The sequence below is a fragment of the Piliocolobus tephrosceles genome, chromosome 4 (assembly GCF_002776525.5).
Source record: "Piliocolobus tephrosceles isolate RC106 chromosome 4, ASM277652v3, whole genome shotgun sequence".
Lineage (NCBI taxonomy): Eukaryota > Metazoa > Chordata > Mammalia > Primates > Cercopithecidae > Piliocolobus > Piliocolobus tephrosceles.
Window position 1 is genome coordinate 141,942,330 of NC_045437.1, and position 20,614 is coordinate 141,962,943.

The following is a 20,614-nucleotide window of genomic DNA, read 5'->3' on the forward strand; positions in this document are numbered from 1 at the left end:
TGTCCACAATTGCCTGGTTCCTTAGTTGGTCAGCAAGGTACCTAACATGCTAAGCCTAAAGGGAGAATCTTTATTGAGACCAAACTTTCCCTCCAAGACATCCCTCCAAGGTCCTGGCTCTTCCTTAGGGGTGGCTCTGAGAATTAGAACCCATGTTCCTGTAATACAATTTGTGGAACCCACAGACCCATCCTCTCTTGCCCCTATTGAGAACTCTCTTTTTAGAATCACCCTCCTTAGCACAAATGACTCCAGGAGCTCAGAGTGTGAGAAAACAAGGCCTAGAAGAGTTTTTGTCTTCAGGGCATCTCCGTTTGGCCCTAAAGTAAAGAGGCAAAAAGGCCTGGCTATGTTTTCAAAATCTGTGGGTGCATAAATAGAACCGAAAAGAAAAACCACAGAATCATCTCAATAGATGCAGAAAAGGCTTTCAATAAAATTCAACATCCCTTTGTGTTAAAAACCCTCAACAAACTAGGAATTGAAGGAACATACCTGAAAATAATAAGAACCATCTATGACAAACCCATAGCCAACATCCTACTGAATGGGCAACAAGACAAAGATGCCCACTGTCACCACTCCTGGTCCACATAGTACTGGAAGTCCTAACCAAAACAGTCAGGCAAGAGAAAGACATAAAAGGGATCCAAATAGGAAGAGAATAAGTCAAACTATCTCCGTTTGCAGATGACATGATTCTATACCTAGTAAACACCATAGTCTACTCCAAGGCTCCTAGATCTGATAAATAACATGTGGTATTTTATTTTCTATTTCTGTGTTATTTCACATAGGATAATGGCCTCCAGCTTAATCCATATTGCTGCGAAAGACATGATTTTATTATTTGTATGTCTTCATAGTATTCCGTTATGTATGTGTACGTTTCCTTCCTTCCTTCCTTCCTTCCTTCCTTCCTTCCTTCCTTCCTTCCTTCCTTCCTTCCTTCCTTCCTCTCTCTCTCTCTTCCTTCCTTCCTTCCTTCCTTCCTTTCCTTCTTTCTCTTTCTTTCTTTCTTTTTTTTTTTTTTTTATAGAGTCTCCCTCTGTTACCCAGGCTGAAGGGCAGTGGTGCAATCTCGGCTCACTGCAACCTCCACTTCCCAGGTTCAAGCAATTCTCCTGCCTCAGCCTCCTGCGTAGCTGTGACTACAGGTGTGCACCACCATGCCCAGCTAATTTTTGCATTTTTAGTAGAAACCATGTTGGCCAGGCTGGTCTCAAACTCATGACCTCAAGTTATCCCTCTGCCTGGCCTCCCAAAGTGCTGAGATTACAGGCATCAGCCATCACACCAGTCCTGTAGCACGTTTTCTTTATCCAATCATCTGTTGATGGACACTTAACTTTAGGCCATGACTGCTACTGTGAATAGTGCTGTGATAAACATACAAGTTCTAGTATCTTTTTGATACGATTATTTCTTTTCCCTTGAGTAGACACCCAGTAGTGGGACTGCTGGGTTGACAGTAGTTTTATTTATTTATTTATCTAGACAGAGTCTTGCTGTGTTGCCCAGGCTGGAGTACAGTAGCATGGTCAGGGCTCACTGCAGCTTCAACATCTTGGGCTCAAGTGATCCTTCCACTTCATCCACCCAGGAAGCTAGGACTACAAGCATGTGCCACCATGCCCGGTTATTTTAAAAACAATTTTAATAGATATGAGGTCTCACTATGTTGCCCAGGCTGGGCTTGAACTCTCAAGGTTAAACAGTTCTACTGCCTTGGCCTCCCAAAGTGTTGGGATTACAAGCATGAGCCACAGTACCCAGCAAAATGGTAGTTTTATTTTTAGTTCATTGAGAAATCTCCATACTATTTTGCATAAAGGTTGTACTAATTTGCATTCCCACCAGGAGTTTATAAGCATTCTCTTTTCTTCACTTCCTCACCACATCTGTTGTTGTTTTTTTTCCACTTTTTAATAATAGTGACGTTATTAAACATCTGAGTGATGTAAGATGGTATCTCACTGTGGTTTTACCTTGCATTTCTCTGATTAATGATGTTGAGAAATTTGTGTTTATTGGTCATTTGTATGTCTTCTTCTGAAAAATTTCTGTTCATGTCCTTGCCCACTTTTTAATGGGGTTATTGTTTATCTTCTTCTTGAGTTGAGTTCCTTGCAGATTCTGGATATTAGTCCTTTGTTGGATGCATAGTTTGCAAATATTTTCTGCCATTCTGTAGGTTGTCTTTTTACTTTGTTGATTATTTATTTTGCTGTGCAAAAGCTTTTTAGTTTAATTAAGTACCATTTGTCTATTTTTTGTTGCATTAGCTTTTGAGGACTTAGTCATTAATTTCTTGCCTTGGCTAACGTCCAGAAGAGTTTTTCCTAGGTTGTCTTCTAGGATATTTACTGTTTCAGATCTTACATGTAAGCCTTTAATCCATGTTGAGTTAATTTTTGTATGTGATGAGAAATAGGGGTCTATTTTCATTCTTTAGCATATGGCTATCCAATTTTTCCAGAACCATTTATTGAATAGAGGGTCCTTTCCCAATTTCACGTTTTTGTCAACTTTGTTGAAGATAGTTACTTATAGGTCTATGGCTTTATTTCTGGGATCTCTATCCTATTCTATTGCTCTATTTTTGTACAAGTACCATATTCTTTTGGTTGCTATAGCCTTGTAGTATAATTTGAAGTCAGGCAATATAATTCCTCACTTTGTTTGTTTTATTCAGAAATGCTTTGGCTATTGAGGATGTTTTCTTGGTTCCATATACAGTTTAGGATTTTTTTTTAATTCTGTGAAAAATAACATTAGTAATTTCACAGGAATTGCATTGAATCTGTATATGGCTTTAGGCAATATGGTCATTTTAATGTTATTGATTATTTTAATTCCATAAGTGTAGATGTTTTTCCATTTTTTGGTGTCATCTCTGATTTATTTAATCAGTGTTTTGTAGTTCTTCATGTAGAGTTCTTGTACCTCTTTGGTTAAATGTCTTCCTAGGTAATTTATTTTTTGTGTGGCTTTTGTAAGTGGTTCTTGATTTGGTTCTCAGATTAAACATTATTGGTGTATAGAAATGCTATATTGTATGTTGACTTTTTATTCTAACACCTTACTGAAGTCATTTATCAAACTCAGAGTCTTGGAGGAGTTTTTAGGGTTTTCTAAGTATAACATTATGTCATTAGTGAACAGAGGTAATTTGACTTCCTCTTTTTCCAATTTGATTACCTTCTCTTTCTTTTTCCTGCCTGATTGTTCTGGCTAGGACTTCCAGTATTATGTTGAATAGGAGTGATGAGAGTGGGAATCTTTATCTTGTTCCAGTTCTTAAAGGAAATGCATTCAGTGTTTCTTCATTGAATATAATGTTGGCTGTGGGTTTGTTGTATATGGCTTTTATTATTTTGAGGTGTGTTCCATCAGTGTCTAGTTTGCTGAGAAGTTTTATCATGAAGGGATGTTGGATTTTATTCAATGCTTTTTCTGCATTTCTATTGTGACAATTGTATGGTTTTTGTTTTTAATTTTGTTTTGTGGTGAATCCCATTTATTGATTAATATATGTTGAATCATCCTTGCATCCCTGGAATAAAACCTACTTGATCATGGGTCACACTTTTATGTGCTATTGGACTCAATTTGCTAGTATTTTGTTGAAGATTTTTGCATCTACATTCATCATGGATATTGGTCTGTATCCTCACCTGATTCTGGTATCAGGGTGATACTAGTTTCATAGAACGAGTTAAGGAGGAGTCTCTCCTCCTCAATTTTTTGGGAATAATTTCCGTAAAATTGGTACCAGCTCTTTTTTGTGTGCTAGTAAAATTTCACTGTGAATCCATCTGGTCCTGGGTTTTTTAAAAGGAGGTTTATATTACTGATTCAATTTCACTACTCATTATTGGTTTGTTCAAGATTTCTACTTCTTCATGATTTAATCTTGAGAAATTGTGTGTTTCCAGGAATTCATCCATTTCCTCTGGATTTTCTAGTTTGTGTGTGTAGAGATACCCATAGTAGACTCTGATGATATTTTGCATTTCTGTGGTATCAGTTGTAATTTTACCTTTATCCTTTCTGATTGTACTTATTTGAGTCTCCTCTTTATTCCTGGATTAAGCTATGTAGTGTGTATACATTTTATCTTTTGAAGTAAGTAACTTTTTGTTTTGTTAATCCTTTGTATTATTGTTTTTGGTCTCAATATCATTTGTTTCTTTTCTTGTCTTTGTTATTTATTTTCTTCTGCTTGCTTTGGGTTTGGTTTATTCTTGATTTTCTAGTTTTTTGAAATGTGACAATAGGATGTTAATTTGAGACCCATCTTTTTGATGTAGGCATTTAACACTATAAAATTCCTTCTTAGCACTGATTTAGTTGTATTACAGAGGTTTGGGTATATTGTATCTCTATATTAATTTATTTCAGAAAATATTTTTATTTCTACCTTAATTTCATTGTTTGCCGAAAGATCATTCAGGAGCAAGTTGTTTAATCACCATGGAATACTATGCAGCCATAAAAAAGGATGAGTTTGCATCCTTTGTAGGGACATGGATGCAGCTGGAAACCATCATTCTTAGCAAACTATCACAAGAAGAGAAAACCAAACACCGCATGTTCTCACTCATAGGTGGGAACTGAACAATGAGTTCACTTGGACTCGGGAAGGGGAACATCACACACTGGGGCCTATCTTGGGGAGGGTGGAGGGGGGAGGGATTGCATTGGGGAGTTATACCTGATATAAATGATGAATTGATGGGTGGTGACGAGTTGATGGGTGCAGCACACCAACATGGCACAGGTATACATATGTAACAAACCTGCACGTTATGCATATGTACCCTAGAACTTAAAGTATAATTAAAAAATAAAAATAAAAAAATAAAATAAAATTGTTTAAACATTAAAAAAAAATTTCCATGTATTTGTATAGTTTTGAGAATTCCTTTTGTATGGATTTCTAATTTTATTTCACTGTGGTTTGAAAAGATACTTGACATAATTTTGATTTTTAAAAAATTTATTGAGATTTACTTTGTGGACAGGCATATGGTCTATTTTGGAGGATGTTCCATACTCAGATGAGACATGTATATTCTGCAGTTGGTGGGTAGAATATTCTGTAAATGTCTACTAGATCCATTTGGTCTGGAGTCCAGTTTAAGTTCAGAGTTTCTTTGTTGATTTTCTTTCTTATTGATCTGTCTAGTTCTGTCAGTGGGGTGTTGAAGACCCTCACTATTATTGTGTTGCTGTTGATCTCTTTTCTTGGATTTAGTAATATTTTTTAAAATGAATCTGTGTGCTCCAGAGATGGGTGCATACATATTTAGAATAGTTGTCTTCTTGTTCAATTGAACTCTTTATTATTATACAATGACCTTTTTGTGTTTTGTTTATATTGCTATGGGTTTAAAGTCTATTTTATTTGATGTACATGTAGCTACTTCTGCTTGTTTGTGTTTTCTGTTTGTGTGGCATATCTATTTCTACTCTTTTACTTTGAGTCTGTGAATATCTTTCCTGGTTAGGTGGATTTCTTGTACTCAGAAAATGGTTGGGTCTTGTTTTTAGATTTAATTTGCCAGTCTATGTACTTTAAATGGGGCATTTAGGCCATTTACATTCAAAGTTATATTGATATGTGATGTTTTTGTTCCTGTCATAATGTTGTTACCTAGTTTCTTTGTAGTTTCAGTTGTGTAATTGCTTTATAGGATTTATGAGCATTACACTTTTATATGCTTTTATAATCGTATTTTTCTTTGCTTTCATTTTAGAACTCTTTTGAGCATTTCTTGTACAACTGGTCTAATGGCGAGAAATTCCTGTAGTACATGCTTGTATGAGAAGGGTTTTATTTCTTCTTCATATGTAAAGCTTCATTTGGCTGGATATAAGATTCTTGGGTGGCACTTTTTTAAAGAATGCTAAAAATAGACCCCAAATCTCTCCTGGCTTATGAGGTTTCTGCTGAGAAGTCCACTGTTAGTCTGATGGAATTTCCTTTATAGGTAATTAGATGCTTATCTTTTGCTACTTTTATGATTTTTTCCTTGGTATTGACTTTGGATAGTCTGAAGACTGTATGCCTTGGTGGTGCTTATCTAGCAAACTATTCCTCAAGTGGTCTCTGATCTTGTACCTGGATGTCTACATTTCTAGTAAGACCAGTGAAATTTTCCTGAATTATTTTCTTAGATGGGTTTTCCAAGCTCTTTACTTTGTCTTCTTCCTCAGGAGTGTCTATATCTCATAGATTTGATCACTGTACACAATTCATTTTTTTCCTCAGAGGCTTGGTTCTTTTATTAAAAATTGTTTTTTCTTTACTTTTGTCTGACTGGATTAATTTAAAAGACCTATCTTCAGCCTCTGAAATTATTTTTTTCTGACTGTTCTATTCTATCTTTAAAGCTTTCAACTGTATGTTGTAACTCCTTCAGTGAAATTTCATTTCCAGAAGTTCTGTTTGTTTGTTTTAGATGTCTATCTCTTTCCTATACTGAAATGTTTTTCTGATTTCTTTGTGTCGGTTTTCAACTTTATCTTGGATCTCACTGAGCTTATTTACAATCTATATCTTGAATTATTTATCTGTCATTTCAGAGTTTTCAATTTGGTTAGGATCCATTGCTAGAGGGCTAGTGTGATCATTTGTGGGGTATTGCAACATTGTTTTCTAGTGTCAGGGTCCTTGTGCTGATTACTTCTCATCTGGAGAAGCTGCCACTTCTTATTTTTGAATTTACTTTCATTGGTATGACATTTTTTCCTCCTTGACTATTGTGTATATTGGTTAGGGTCCTTTGGATTTACTTCTATATGCTTTAAGGAGCCAAGGCTCTGTATGAACTCCTTGGTATAGACAGCCTTAGTGTAGTGGTTTCCTCAAATGCTAGTTGTTTCTCGATTATAGTGATGTACTGTTTGTGTGAGCAGGCTTACTGTCTCCTGCAGAGATTGGAGGTGGTCTTGGAAGGTTTACCTTATTCCCTAGCACTGTGTACTTCTGTCTGCAGAAATTATGTTGGGTTGTGCAGTTCACCCTACAGTCCAGTATGCAGTGCTTGTGGGTAAGAGCTGTTCAAGCACTACATATTGGTGTCTGCAGAAGTTATAACGGGCCATGCAGGTTGACCTCCCAGCCAGTAGGTGGTGTGATTTATTCATTTATTTTGTTGCATTTGGAAACATATAGAGGACCCTGGAAGCACAGCTGAGAGAGAAGGTGAATGGAGTGGAGTCTCGAGAATACTGGTATGACTTAGTCCAAGATTCTCCTGCTCTGTACACTCTACATATTAGAGATTCAGGAACACAGAATGCAACCCAGCAGTGACAGGAGAGCCCCTTACAATCACATTGTTACAGTAACTGTAAAGACTGAAAAATTCAGTCAAACTTCCCCAGATTTTCATGTACTTAGTATTTAAAAACTTGAGAACAAATACCAAATTGCTTGAATTTTTTTCTTTCCTTTCAGCCTAAATATGAAGGTTTGCTATGGTAGACAAACATCTTTAAATCCTTGGATAACTATAATACAAAATCCATGAAGTTCTAGGATTGGAGGAGATTTTAGCATCTGTCTACTTTGCAGTTTTTATTTTTTTTCCTCCTGAAAAGCACTGTGCTGGGCTATTTGGTTTTAAGCAACAAAAACCCACTCTTCATAATGTATGCCAATGAGGAATTTTTTGGGAAGATCTCGGGTAACTCAAAGATCCCAAAGAAAATTGACATACTAGGCCTTAGAGAAGGCTGGTCTGGACATCTGGGGAGCAAAAGTAGGCAATTTTTGAGTCATCTTGGGTTGACATAACAGAATACCACACACTGGGAGGCTTAAACAACAGAAATGTGTTTTCTCAGAGTCTGGAGGCTGGAAGTCTAAGATCAAGGAGCTGACAGGGTTGGTTTGTGGTGAGCCCTCTTTTCTTGCATTGTAGATGGTCAATTTCTCATTGTATCCTCACATGGACTTTTCTCTGTGTGTTCACTCCTAGTGTCCCTTCCTCTTATTATAAGGACACTAGTCCTATTGGCTTAGGGCTCCTACTTATGGCCTTGTTGGGCATTAATTACCTGCTTAAATGCCCTATCACCAAATATAGTTACATTAGGAGTTAGGACTTCAACATATGAATTAAGGTTGGGCAGGGATACAATTCAGTCTTTCACACCAATCTTCTCAAGTGCCTTTGAGGGGATGAATCTGCTCCAATTTTGTTCTGTTTTTGGCTTCCACACTATAAACTTGTGTTCTCAGAGATTCTGTTTGCTCTGACTTGAGCCATGGAACTACCGCTAGGTCCAGAGTATTTAGGGCTCCTTGACTGACATCCCCACTGGTCCATGGAAAGTGGAAATGAAGGTAGTTTCTTAAAGAAAAATTGAGGAACAATTTCAATTTGGTTAGGATCCGTTGCTAGAGGGCTAGTGTGATCGTTTGGCCAAAGCAACATTAGGCTACTTTTTAAAATTGGCAATGTAATTATAGCCCAGGTATATAAAATAACTGTGGATGTGTTCTGTTTTCTGTGGGTACAGGTAAACCTGAATTTGGCTTTTTCCTCCTCTGTCTACCTCCTAGATGTGGCTCTAAAACCATCTATGAGGTATAAAGCTTAAAAGCGTTATCCTACTACCATTCACTCATTTCACAAATAGGGGAAGTAGCGTCCAGAGTAGCAAGGAGCTTTGCCCAAAGCTGCCCAACAGATCCAGGCAGAGTAACAATCATGACCTAGTCCTTCCAGCTTTAGTCCTGGGCAGCCCCTACTTTTGATAGCATGATCACTGTGCATTCCATTCTAAGCAAATTCAAATTAGAAACTACATTACATAGCTCCCTGGGGTATTTTTAGCTGCTAAGCATTTTTCTAGGGTTTTTTAAAACAACAATATCCAGACAGTCAAAAAGAGAAATTGCAAACATTGTGGGCAGTGCTTATCATTCATCAACAAAGATAAGATATCCTTTAAAACTGTATTGTGTGTGGCTGATCTGCTGCCTGATTAGAACCAAATGAAGCCTGGAAGGCTTTACCCATCAGTTCTCAAGCTTGGCTTCACATCTGAGTCAAGTGTGGGTTCTAGTAAGTACTGGCTCTGGAGCTGTTTAACATGGATTGGATCCCAGCTTTGCCACTGCCCAGCTGTATGACCTTCTGAAGATTGCTGAAGGTCTCCAAGCCTCCGTTTCTTCTTCTTTAAAAGGGGAACAAATTTATTTTCAAACTTATAAAATTGGGAGAATTCAGCACACAACTGTCATTTGTGAAGAGTGTAGCATAGTAGCTGGCCCTGGTGAGTGCTCAAAAATGTTAGTAGTGGCACAGAGTCAGCTAGGTTCTTCTTCCCTTAACGTGGTTTTTAGGTTTTCCAAAACCTTTTTGCATATATCCCTCACCAATCGACAACAGCTCAACAAGTTCTGCTGCAGTCCTATAAGACACAAAATAAGTTATTTCATGAAAGCAGAATTTCATAAGTAAACTGGTATTGATCTCCTCCTAGAAATGACAGGTATTCAGTCTGGAAGGCTTGCTGTTACATTTAAATCAAACAGTGCTTAAAAGAGCAGCAGAGGATCCTGTCCAAAGCAGAGCAAGGTGCTTTCCCCTTTGAGGGTAATCATTCCCTTCCAATGGGAAAAGATAGTCACCAGGGCTCACGCTATCTACTTGTTCCTCTTTGCAAAAAAGAATCTTCAAAGCTGGAGGCCAAGAATCAGAGCAGGGAGACAATTTGTTGCCTTCCTCTTGCCTTCTCTTAACCTCCTCCTTATGGTCTCAGGGCAAGAAGTATTGATAAGGTGGTGGGCAAGGAAATCTGGGACTCGTAGGAGGCACCCACAGAGCAATTTCCTGCCAATACTTGGGGAAACCTTAAAATTGACGTCAAACTTCCTGCTTTCCCAGGAGGGATCTGTTTCCAAGAAAACAGGTTATGATGAGTAAGAAAGCAGTGTTCTGATCAAATTTGCATGCAGATTGAATTATGAATCATGTTGGAGTTTGTGAGAAAGGTGACAATTTGTGAACAGGTTTTCATTTCTCCCAAGTTTTTCTGCAACCAAGTAAAACTAGATTTGCATGTGATATTCCTTTCTTTTTTAATCTTCTTTAGATACTAACAGTGACTTTGGCTTGCCAGGGTTTTCCCCCCTTTCCTTAAAGGACCTATACCTCTGAAGAGAAGGAAGATAAAATTATAAATTTTGTTAAAATGCCTTATTCAAATGCCTTCTCAGATTACATTCTGAGTTTATAGGTTCTGTGAAAGGATTGAGCATGTGAGCTGAGGCCATTGCAGCAGAATTGGTAGAGGAGTTGGGTGCCGGAGTGGGGGTCTGGTAAGGTCTGGAAAGAGTCCTATATGGAGTTAGGTTAAATAACAAAGGGAACTATTACCAGTAGGTATTCTAAAAAAATTTTTTTTTAAAGAAAGGGAATAGACAAGAATGGGTTTCAGTAAACCTAAATTTTGGAGCTGTGAGCCTCTTGTTCTCGTTATCTGTTCCTGTGCACCCTAATTCTCTGACTTTTGCAAACTAGTGGCATAAAACACCACCAATAATTTGATTATGTTCATGGACTCTGTGGGTTGGGAAACCAGTGGAAGCTTGCCTCTGCTTCAGTGCTTTGGACTTTAGCTAGGAACACTGGAAGTCTTGGTGTGACTCAACAGCTGGGAGCTAGAATTATCTCAATACTTGCTCATTTATACGTCTAGGAATTCATGCCCTCTGTCCAGTGGGGCGTCAGTGAGGGCTGTTGGCTGGAACCTCTCATGTGGCCTTTCCACATAATCTCTCTGCTTCCTCCCAGTTTGATGATTGAGTTCCAAGAATAAGCATCTTAAAAGGACAAGGTAGAAGCTGCATCTCTTCTTATGACCTAGCTTAGGAAGTCATGAGTGTCACTTGTCATCATGGTCCTTCCAGATTCAAGAGGAGGGAAAAAGACCCCATATCCCAAAGGAGTATCTAGTTCACATTGAAAGAAGAGCACATGGCATGGGATATTTGGTGTGGCTAGTTTTGGAAAACATGATGGGCCACACCTCCCAACAGCATCAATCCAGTGCTTAAAACTTTCTGCAATTTCTGATGGTAACATCCTAACGTGTTCAATATCCTACCATGACCCAGCATGATCTGACTCCAGCCTCTCTCTGACCCCACCACTCTCCTTTGTTCTCTGAGCTTCAGCCACACCAGTCTTCATTCTGTTCTTGAACACATCAACATTTTTCTCACTTTGGAACCTTCAAGCACACTGCTTTCTCTGCCTGGAATACTCTTCCCCTCTTTGTATTGTTCCTCCCAAAACGAAGATCAAAGCAGGCGATATGGTGTGGCTTTGTGTCCCCACCAAATCTTATCACAGATTGTAATCTCCACATGTCAAGGGAGGGACCTGGTGGGAGGTAATTGAATCATGGGGGGCAGATTTCCTCCCTGCTATTCTTATGATAGTAAGTGAGTTCTCATGAGATCTGATGGTTTAAAAGTGTTTGGCAGATCCCCCCTCATTTTCCCTCTCTCTCCTGCTACCATGTAAGACGTGCCTTGCTTCCCCTTTGCCTTCTGCCATGACAGTAAGTTTTCTAAGGCCTCTCTAGCCATGTGGAAATGTGGGTCAATTCAACCTCTTTCCTTTATAAATTACCCAGTCTCAGGTAGCTCGTTATGGCAATGTAAAACAGACTAATACAGTAGGTGTATCTTTTGTTTTAAATTCCTTGACCTTGTTTCTACCAGCTGTCATGTTAGCATGGAGAAAGCAGGCAACCAAGCACATATGCTTTTATTTGCTTACACCCTGCCTCTCTGAGTCACTGACCCTAAGAGAGGTGTATGGAGAATTTTAGCAGGCCAAACCATACTACCTATTTTTTAATCTTCCTATGTCTGCGCAGAAGGAGAAGAGAAATGAGGATCACAAACCTTGGCAGTTTTGCTATCATCAGATGCTAGGTGTCTGTTGCTAACTCAGGAGATGACAGGTACCATAGGCTGTTTTTGGTTTTTTGTTTTCTCTCTCTCTCTTTTTTTTTTTTAAATAAATGGGCCACTGTAACTGAAACTCAAATCCTCCCACCCCTGAAAGTGACTGCCTCATCTTAGTGGGGGCAAAATGGTTGTGTTCTATGGAAAGGAAGTCATCCACTCAAGCCTCAGTTATCTCTTAGGGACACCTGGGGCCAAAGAGCAGGCCAATCACTTTTACAAACATTGAAAGCATGTTTCCTGGAACCGATATAATTCCACTATTGTAAACATTTAAACCCTTCCCTCAAGCAGCAACCGCACCACTGACAATTTTATCTTCTGAAAAGAAACACTTTCTTATAATTCAGAGGTTGGTAAACTTTTTCTGCAAAGGGGCAGATAGCAAATATTTTAGGCTTTGCAGAGCCGTGTTGCAGCAATTCAATTCTGCAGCTGTAGCACAAAGGGAGCTATAGTACATAAAGAAGTGGCTGCGTCTGTGTTGCAATGCAACTTTATTTATGGGCACTGAAATTTTCTCGTATTTCACATAATTTTCATATGTCACGAAATATTATTCTGCTTTTGATCTTTTTTTCCAGTCATTTAAAAAGTAAAAAGCAGTCTTATCTCATGAGCTGTACAAAAATAGGCAGCAGGGCTGGATTTGGCTCGCTGGCCCTAGCAATTTAATTCATTACTCTGGAATACTCAATTCCCTCCAATTCACAGTTTAAAGGTCACACAATTTGCCAGGAACAACCTGGCCAGTGGTAGTGGTTTTCTAGATTCTGTACTGGGACATCACCCATCTCTGCTTTGTTAATTATTACATATTCTTTAAATATCAGTGTGAATTTCAATCCTTAGAAAAGCCCTTTAAGAGCTTTAATTGGAATTACATTATATTTCTTCATAGTTTTCCGTACGTTTTGTTGCTTATTATTTGTGTTTATACCTTTAATTTGTACAATCATGTGTTTACCGTCTGTCTCTCCTGTAAGACTGGTAACCACAGGAGAGCAGAAAATGGGTTCATTTCTCATCGACTGTATTCCTAGCTCTAGTGAAATGCCTAACACATAGCAGAGACTTGAAAAATCTTTAATGAATGAAAGAAATCTAGTTTCCTCTTGTTTGTTTTTGTTCTTGTGCTGAAGAGACGCAGAGCATGTGAGAAAATGGCACTTAAAAAATCAGACTAACTCTGGAGGCAGGAGAATTTCTGCTAGGGTCTTAAAATGGAGGCGCTAGAACTGAACTCCGAACTCAAATCTGGGGAAGAGTGTGAGTTGTGACAGACCATCACCTCCCATGTTCTGAAAGCTAGACCTCTATTAATTACATCATTTTTGCTCATAATTCACCTATTTCATTCTACTCACCACAGTTATAAGTATAGGTTTGTTTGTGTAATCATTTGATTACTCTCTGTCTTCCCTTCAAGACTGGAGTGGTAATGTATATTTTGTTTAAAAACTGTCAAAATAAGAAGACTTTTAAGCCAGATATAGAACTTGAAAAGTATATTAGATAAGATAAATAAGCTGGAAAATAAGTCCATGAGGGTCACTTATTTGAAGCACAGTTTTTGGTCAAGTTAATTTTTCAGTTCTTAATTTTAGTCTTGCATTATTCAGACTAATCTAACTGTATCTGATGCTCTGACAGGCTTTAGAATCTCTCTATATATTTAACATATTGTTTAAGGGAAATGCCAGAGAAAGGCTGAGAATGTATTCATTTATTCAACAAATACATATTAGGAAATGCAAGATTACAAAAATACAATCCTTGCCTGAAAGAAGCCAAATATGGGATACTCATATGACTTCCCTTCTCCATTCCTATCTCATCCTTTGCTTGCTCTTGATTCTGCAAATTGGCATTTGGTTTATGTCAAATCTGGACTAATCCAGGAGGCCAGTAATCAATGAGCACATTTGCACTGGTTTCTAGCCCTCTCTCTGAGACCTGAGAAGTTAGTATGAGTGAGAGGTGTATTCATCAGGGTTCTCTAGAAGGGCAGAACTAATACGATAGATGTGTATATAAAGTGGAGTTTATTATTAAGGAGTATTGACTCACACAATCACAAGGTGAAGTCTCACAACCGGCTGTCTGTAAGCTGAGGAGCAAGAAAGCCAGTCTGAGTCCCAAAGCCTCAAAAGTAGGGAAGCCAACTGTGCAGCCTTCAGTGTATGGTCAAAGGCCTGAGAGCCCCTGGCCAACCACTGGTGTAAGTCCAAGAGTCCAAAAGCTAAAGAACTTGGAGTCTGATATTCGAGGGCAGGAAGCATCCTGTACAGGAGAAAGATGAAGGCTGAAAAACTCAGCAAGTCTGCTCTTTCCAACTTCTGCTTGCTTTATTCTAGCCACAGTGGCAACTGACTAAAGCTGACTAAAATTAAGATTAGAGGGTTCCCACCCAGATTCAGGGTGGATTTGCCTCTGCCAGTCCACTGACTCAAATGTTAATCTCCTTTGGCAACACCTTCACAGACACATGCAGGAACAATACTTTGCATCCTTCAATCCAATCAAGTTGGCACTCAATATTAACCATCACGGAGGTACTGTCTGTGCCTTCGGCTTTTCTACAGCCTAAGGATCTCCCTTCTCTCTCCTATGTGGAAAGAGACCTAAGCAATAAGATTTGGCTCCAAGTCTGTACAAGGAATCTCCTGCTAGTAAGGGAAAGAAATCCAAAGATCACTATGGTGGGAGTTGGAAACCCTGGTTCCTTCCCAGCTCAGCCACAAACTCTCTACGTAGCCCTAGGCAAGTTGCTTTTTCTCTCTCTGGATCTTAATTTCCTATTTAAAAAAATGAAAAAAAAAAAAAAAAACAAGAGACCCTAGAAAAATTGTCTCTAAGATTTTTCTGAGGGCTCACATTCTCACATTCAACTTATCACTGTATGCCTGTAGTTGGGAAACCATAATGAACACTACAATTCAGAATTATTAGTTTAATGATCATTCTGTTTTGTGAAACTTAACTTTTCAATATTTAAATAAGATCGGCCTCCTTTAAAGAGTCTCTGACTGAAAACAGCTGAAGATTAAGAGGTTCTAAGTTGTGAAATGTCAATGATATTCTTTTAAAGGAGAAGAATCTTTTTGGGGGACATTTTTCTTTGAGTTAGCTCCAATCAGATAACAGATACAGGGAGAGGACTTTTTAATTCAGGACAGCTACTATTTACTGAGCATCTAGCAGATGCTAGGCACTGTCCTAATTGTTTCATATGTATTACCCAGTTTAATTCTCTCTACAACAGTATCTTATTCAAACAAAAAATTAAGGGTTTGCTTCTAACAGGCCAGCATAGAGTAGGATGATGCTTAGCATCAGGATGAAGTGTGAAGGGAGCAAGAATGCATTATTGGCCTGGTGCGCTGGCTCAGCCTGTTATCACAGCACTTTGGGAAGCTGAGGCAGGCAGATCATTGAGGTCAGGAGTTTGAGACCACCCTGGCCAATATAGCAACACCCCATCTCTACTAAAAATACAAAAATTAGCTGGGCCTGGTGACTCGTGCCTGTAGTCTCAGCTACTTTGGAGGCTGAGGTAGGAGAATTGCTTCAACTCAGGAAGTGGAGGTTGCAGTGAGCCAAGATAACACCACTGAACTCCAGCCTGGGTGACAGAGTAAGACTAGATCTCAAAAGAAAAAAAATAAGAATGCATTCTTATTAGTTCATGACTATGCAATGAAATGCTGTTGTTTATTTTCTTCACCAAAGATTTTCTAGCAGTCTTCCTAGTCCAAAAATAAGCCACTCGCTATTCCATGTCACTGCAGCTTAAATCCTAAGTTTAATTATAAAAGACAGTGGAGAAGAATGAGGTGAGAAAGGCCAAATAAGGAGGGTAAGGCCTTAGCAAGTATGTGGAGAGGGGTGTGTGTTTGACCCTGACTTATTAACCCAGGGGATGGTTCATGTAGTTACAAACACGTGAGTAGTTTGGAAAGATGGGGTGAAGGAAATCTGTAGAAGGACCTTATTTTATGATAAAGTCATTGTTTTTGTTTGCAGGAGAGGCAGAAGCCAGATGTAGAGTGACAGCTATAAGCAAAGGGTAGGCAACATGGGAAGGAGACAGGATGAAGATACAGCTCACCATGGAGCAAGGTGGAGGTTGCCTGAGAATGAGGAAGGCCCAAGGATGTGTGCAGAAGAGAAAGCAAGTGGTGGAGGGTGGAAAGAAGGAGAAAGGAAAGGAGAGGGGAGAGAGCAAGCGAGCATCCAACTATCTCTTTAGTTGCTCTGCTTAGGTCTCTCACAGTTTCCTCAAAATCAATATTTTTTGCCTTCTTGAAAAAGCAAGTTCAATTTCATTTTATTTGAAACACTGACTTTATCACAGAATAAAATAGGGTTGAGCTTGTTTTTATTCTGTCATATAATTCTAGAATTCAAACTGTCAAACAAATTTTGATGTGTCTACTTTCAAAATATTTCTCAGCCACATTCATGTTGTCCAGTCTCTACTTCCACCATCCTTATTTAAACCATTATTATCTCTTGCTCAACTGCTTGAAAATCCCATAGTTAATTTTCACGGTTTTTGTTCACCTTCCAAAACTGTTATCTTGGAGTAACTGCAGTGATCTTTTGAAATGGGATTATAGCACATCCCTCCTTAAAATGCTTCAGTGACTTCCTATTGCCCTTTGAGCAAAATCTAAATTTTCTCCATCATACATAGTCAATCTCCTCGTGTTCAGCTCTGCTGCAGTCACACGAGCCTTATTTCCATTCTTCAAGCTCCTGATTCCCTTTTTCTTGAACTCTTTGCACCTGCAATTCCTTTGGGCTAGAACAGTTTACCTCTAGCTCTTTATAGACCGGTCCCTTCTCTTCCTCTGGGTTTAACATTAGGTGCCTCTTCCTGAGTGATGCCCAACCAAACAACCCCTCCATTAGTCTCTGTAATAGCACCTTGCTACTTCCTGCATGTCACTTTTACAATTTGTAAGACTGTATTTATTTGTTTGCTTGCTTTTCAAGTTGTCTATTTCTCCTGTTAGACTGTGTACTCCATGAAGAAAGACTATCTTGGCTCTTTTAGTCAATGTTGTGTCCCTGAAGCTTAGCATGGTGTCTAGCACATCATTGTTGGCATGCAGTAAAGATTGGCTGAATGAATAAATAAAAGGAAGAAAGAAGATCATAGATCTAGACATCTTAGATATTTTATATATGTATATATACATACACATACATCTATATATATATAGTATTATTAGGACTGATGAATAAGCTTTTTAATTAACAAAGAACCATACTTTTGTAAGCTGTTTTAAACATTCTCCTACAGGAAAGAAAGGGCAGCAGGTATAATTGAATATTTGAAATAGTGACATTCTTTTACTTTGTAAAATGATATTTTTAGTGCATTCATTTCTCCTCTAATTGTTGCTGCATTTATTTCAGTTCCCATGGGAACCTAGAGAAGGACTTTCCCTATATTCCCCACCTCTTTGGGCTTCAGCAAAAGAAAATGGACCTCAAGGGAATCTTCAAGAGTTGCTTCAAAATTTACTGTTCATCGAAGCATTTGCTGAAGACTGGCTTCGTGTCAGAGGCTGTGCTGAATGTTATGGAGAAGGAGGTGAAGGAGATTCGGTGCTTACCATGAAGGAGAGAGGTGGCTGCATGAATGTGTCATTTTATTACAGTGCAATAAGTGAGGTGGTGAGCTTTGCGCAGACTTTATGGAATTAAAGAAAGAGGTCAGGAAAGCTTTTAGGAACTGTAGAGACAGTGCCTAAATTGTGTTTGAAGTTTGTCCCGAATCAGCAGATGAGAGAGGAGAGAGAAGAGTGGAAAGAAATCTAGGTCAATTATCTTCCTATTTCAATTCAAAAGCGTAAAGGAGACTTAAAACACAAAAGAAAAAAAATGAGAGGAATTAAACTTCAGAAAAGTAAAACACACAGTCATCCACTGCTTATGTCCATGTGAGAAGAATGGATATGGGTCCAGCTAAAGAAAACTGTGAACTATGGAAGAAAAAAATCCTACACATTTGTCATCCTGGGTTTTCCCAAGTAAAAGGGGTCAAATAGCCACCTTTGGGATGCATCCAATAGTCCCATGTAAGATATTTTCTTAGGGTGCGGGGTGAGGATGATGACGGAAGACATGTGCCAATCTGAAAGGGAGTAAGCTTGACCACATGGCCGAGTGGCATCTCTGAAACCAACAGGGATAATGATAATGCTATAGTCCACCTGGTTGGTCCAGAAATGGTGCTTTCATCAAAAGAACACACTCTAGCAATCTACAACCATTTCAAAATAACCCAAATCTTTTGTAAGTGTGTCTCAGCAACAGGAAGGTGAAACATAATTTCCAGGAATATTCAAATTCCCTCTTTTCCTGCTTTTTTCCCACCTGCCTCTCCATCTTCAGGTGCTGCCTTCAGTTTCTCTGCCCTTTAATTCTCTCCTCAAATCCTCATGTCCTTTTTATTACCCCATCGTTTCCTCTTGACCTTGAATCCTGCTCTCTCAAGAATTATACGTCAGCACCTTTTCCAGTTGATCGAGTCGGTTATGTGTTTGTGTTTTAAGCTAAGTGTTATTACAAAAGTGCCAACATTAAAAATAATTGAAGTTTATAAAGTAAAAAAGTTACGGTAAGCTGAGGTCAATAATTTATTCTTGAAAAAATAAAATATATTTTTATTAAAAAAAAAGAAAAAGAATTATACGGAGGACCTCCCCATTTGGATGGCGTAGGAGATTCAACAGCTAATTATTTTAATTTAGTCACATTCTCATTAATAGAATCACTGGGACCCAATTCTGCTACAGGCATAGAATCCTATAGTGTGAGAAGCAGATGGAAATCGGATATCTTAGTACAGTGTTCTCACTTTACAAATTAGAGGTCTATGGTCTACAGAAAGGAGCCCAGGAGCAGCTTCTCAGTGCCAGGACCATCTGATAAGTAAGGCAGTATGTTCTTGTTTTAACAGCTACAATCCCTTAAATGAGGCTCAGAACTTAATTTCCTGCTGTGTAATTCCCGTCTCAGAAGATTCTAGTGTGTCACAGTGGGATCACAATGCTACCTTAAAGATTTTCCTCGTGAAACTGGAATAGAATTTTCGTCTTCTATTTTTATGTTTGAAACATGTTAACATTTTTAAAAATTGCCTTTCTTGTTGGTGTTTTTATTGATTCTCTCCACCAACTACCCAAAATAATTAAATGCATAATAAGGAGCAAAATGTATGGAATCATCCAAATGCTTGCTCTTGATTATGATCTACCAAATTAAAGACTTGTTTTTGCATAACTAAATCTGCAGGGGGAGAGTTTGCAACAAATGCTCTTAATAACGAGGTGCCTGCCACTGAGCCTGGTGGTTTGCATGCATCGTCTCACTTAAGCCTTGCAACTTTCCTGTGAATGAGGTAACTGTTTCCACTTCACAGGAAAGTGGAGATAGGGAGAGGTTAGGCTCCAGGTCACACGGTAAATGGGGGAGCCAGTGTCCAAGCCCAGGTATGGCAGAATTAAAGTCTGAGCTCTTAATCTCTGCATTACACTTATGAAATACATTGATTCAAAAGTGCATTTTACATCCTCATTTCCACAGACTAGGTGTCATAGATGAAGATAATGTGAAAGAACTGTTTTCACTGTTGTGTTCAGCGCCGAAAAGGATTTAATTTTGGCGAACTGTTGCAAGGCTGCAAGGAAAGTTTTTTGGAAAGCATGTCTGGGGTAGATCAACCTAAAGTACCACCTGTTATCAATTCTTGCCCTGCAATTCTGTCTGCTCATCTCCCTTTCTTCCGGGGTGTGTATGCTCAGAATCTTTTTGGGTTCTTGGAAGAACAGTTAAACGATTCCTTTCTTATCAGGTTACATGCTTCACTGGTTACACACACACACACACACACACACACACACACGCACACACAAGTCACCTCCTTTGCTTCACAATTCATTTCTACTGTCTTCCAGGTTTAACTACTAGCATAAAACTGTCTTTACCTTCCTTATTATTTAAATGATTGTTACAACTCTGATTGCCCATTAACTTTAAATTACTGTTATAAATAAGACTAGAATCACTCTTAATTAACTGGGATGTAGTCAGGAACACAAGTATAATGTAATTTCTTTTGCTCTCTCATAGGTCCATAGAGAGACCCAAATGGTAATAGCAACCAACCATTTAAGGTAATATATTTCTATAACTCCTTGGCAGACAATAATGGCTTAACCCAAAGATGGCTCCCTAGGGAAGATATCAGGCTTGGTGGTGGCCACCCATTCTCATGTCCTTAACAATAAAAATAGCTCCGTCATCTCCATTTCTAGCCCAGATCTCTCACCCAAGGTCTCAGTGCGGAACTTTCAAGTGCCTTTTGGCACTATTTTTTAAATGTTCTTCAGCTAAAACAAATTGAATCTTTAAAACTAAACTGATTATTCTAGAACTGTGCTGTTCAATGTGGTAGCCAACAACCACGTGTGGCTACTAAATACAAGAAAAGCAGCTAACCTGAATCTGAAATGTCCTGTATGTGTGGCCACGCTCAACCGCAAAGACTTAGTGCAAGAAAAAGAGCACAAAATTACTCAATGATTTTTATTGATT

General features: G+C 38.6%; 1 protein-coding gene across 1 annotated transcript in view; it reads left to right on the forward strand.

The window, feature by feature from the left end:
• HTR4 (5-hydroxytryptamine receptor 4) overlaps positions 1 to 20,614 on the forward strand; it is a 230,517-nt gene that overhangs the window by 37,418 nt on the left and 172,485 nt on the right. Inside the window, 1 exon segment of the mRNA XM_023227080.2 lies at positions 17,429 to 20,193. The gene's annotated coding sequence lies outside the window, so the exon portion shown is untranslated.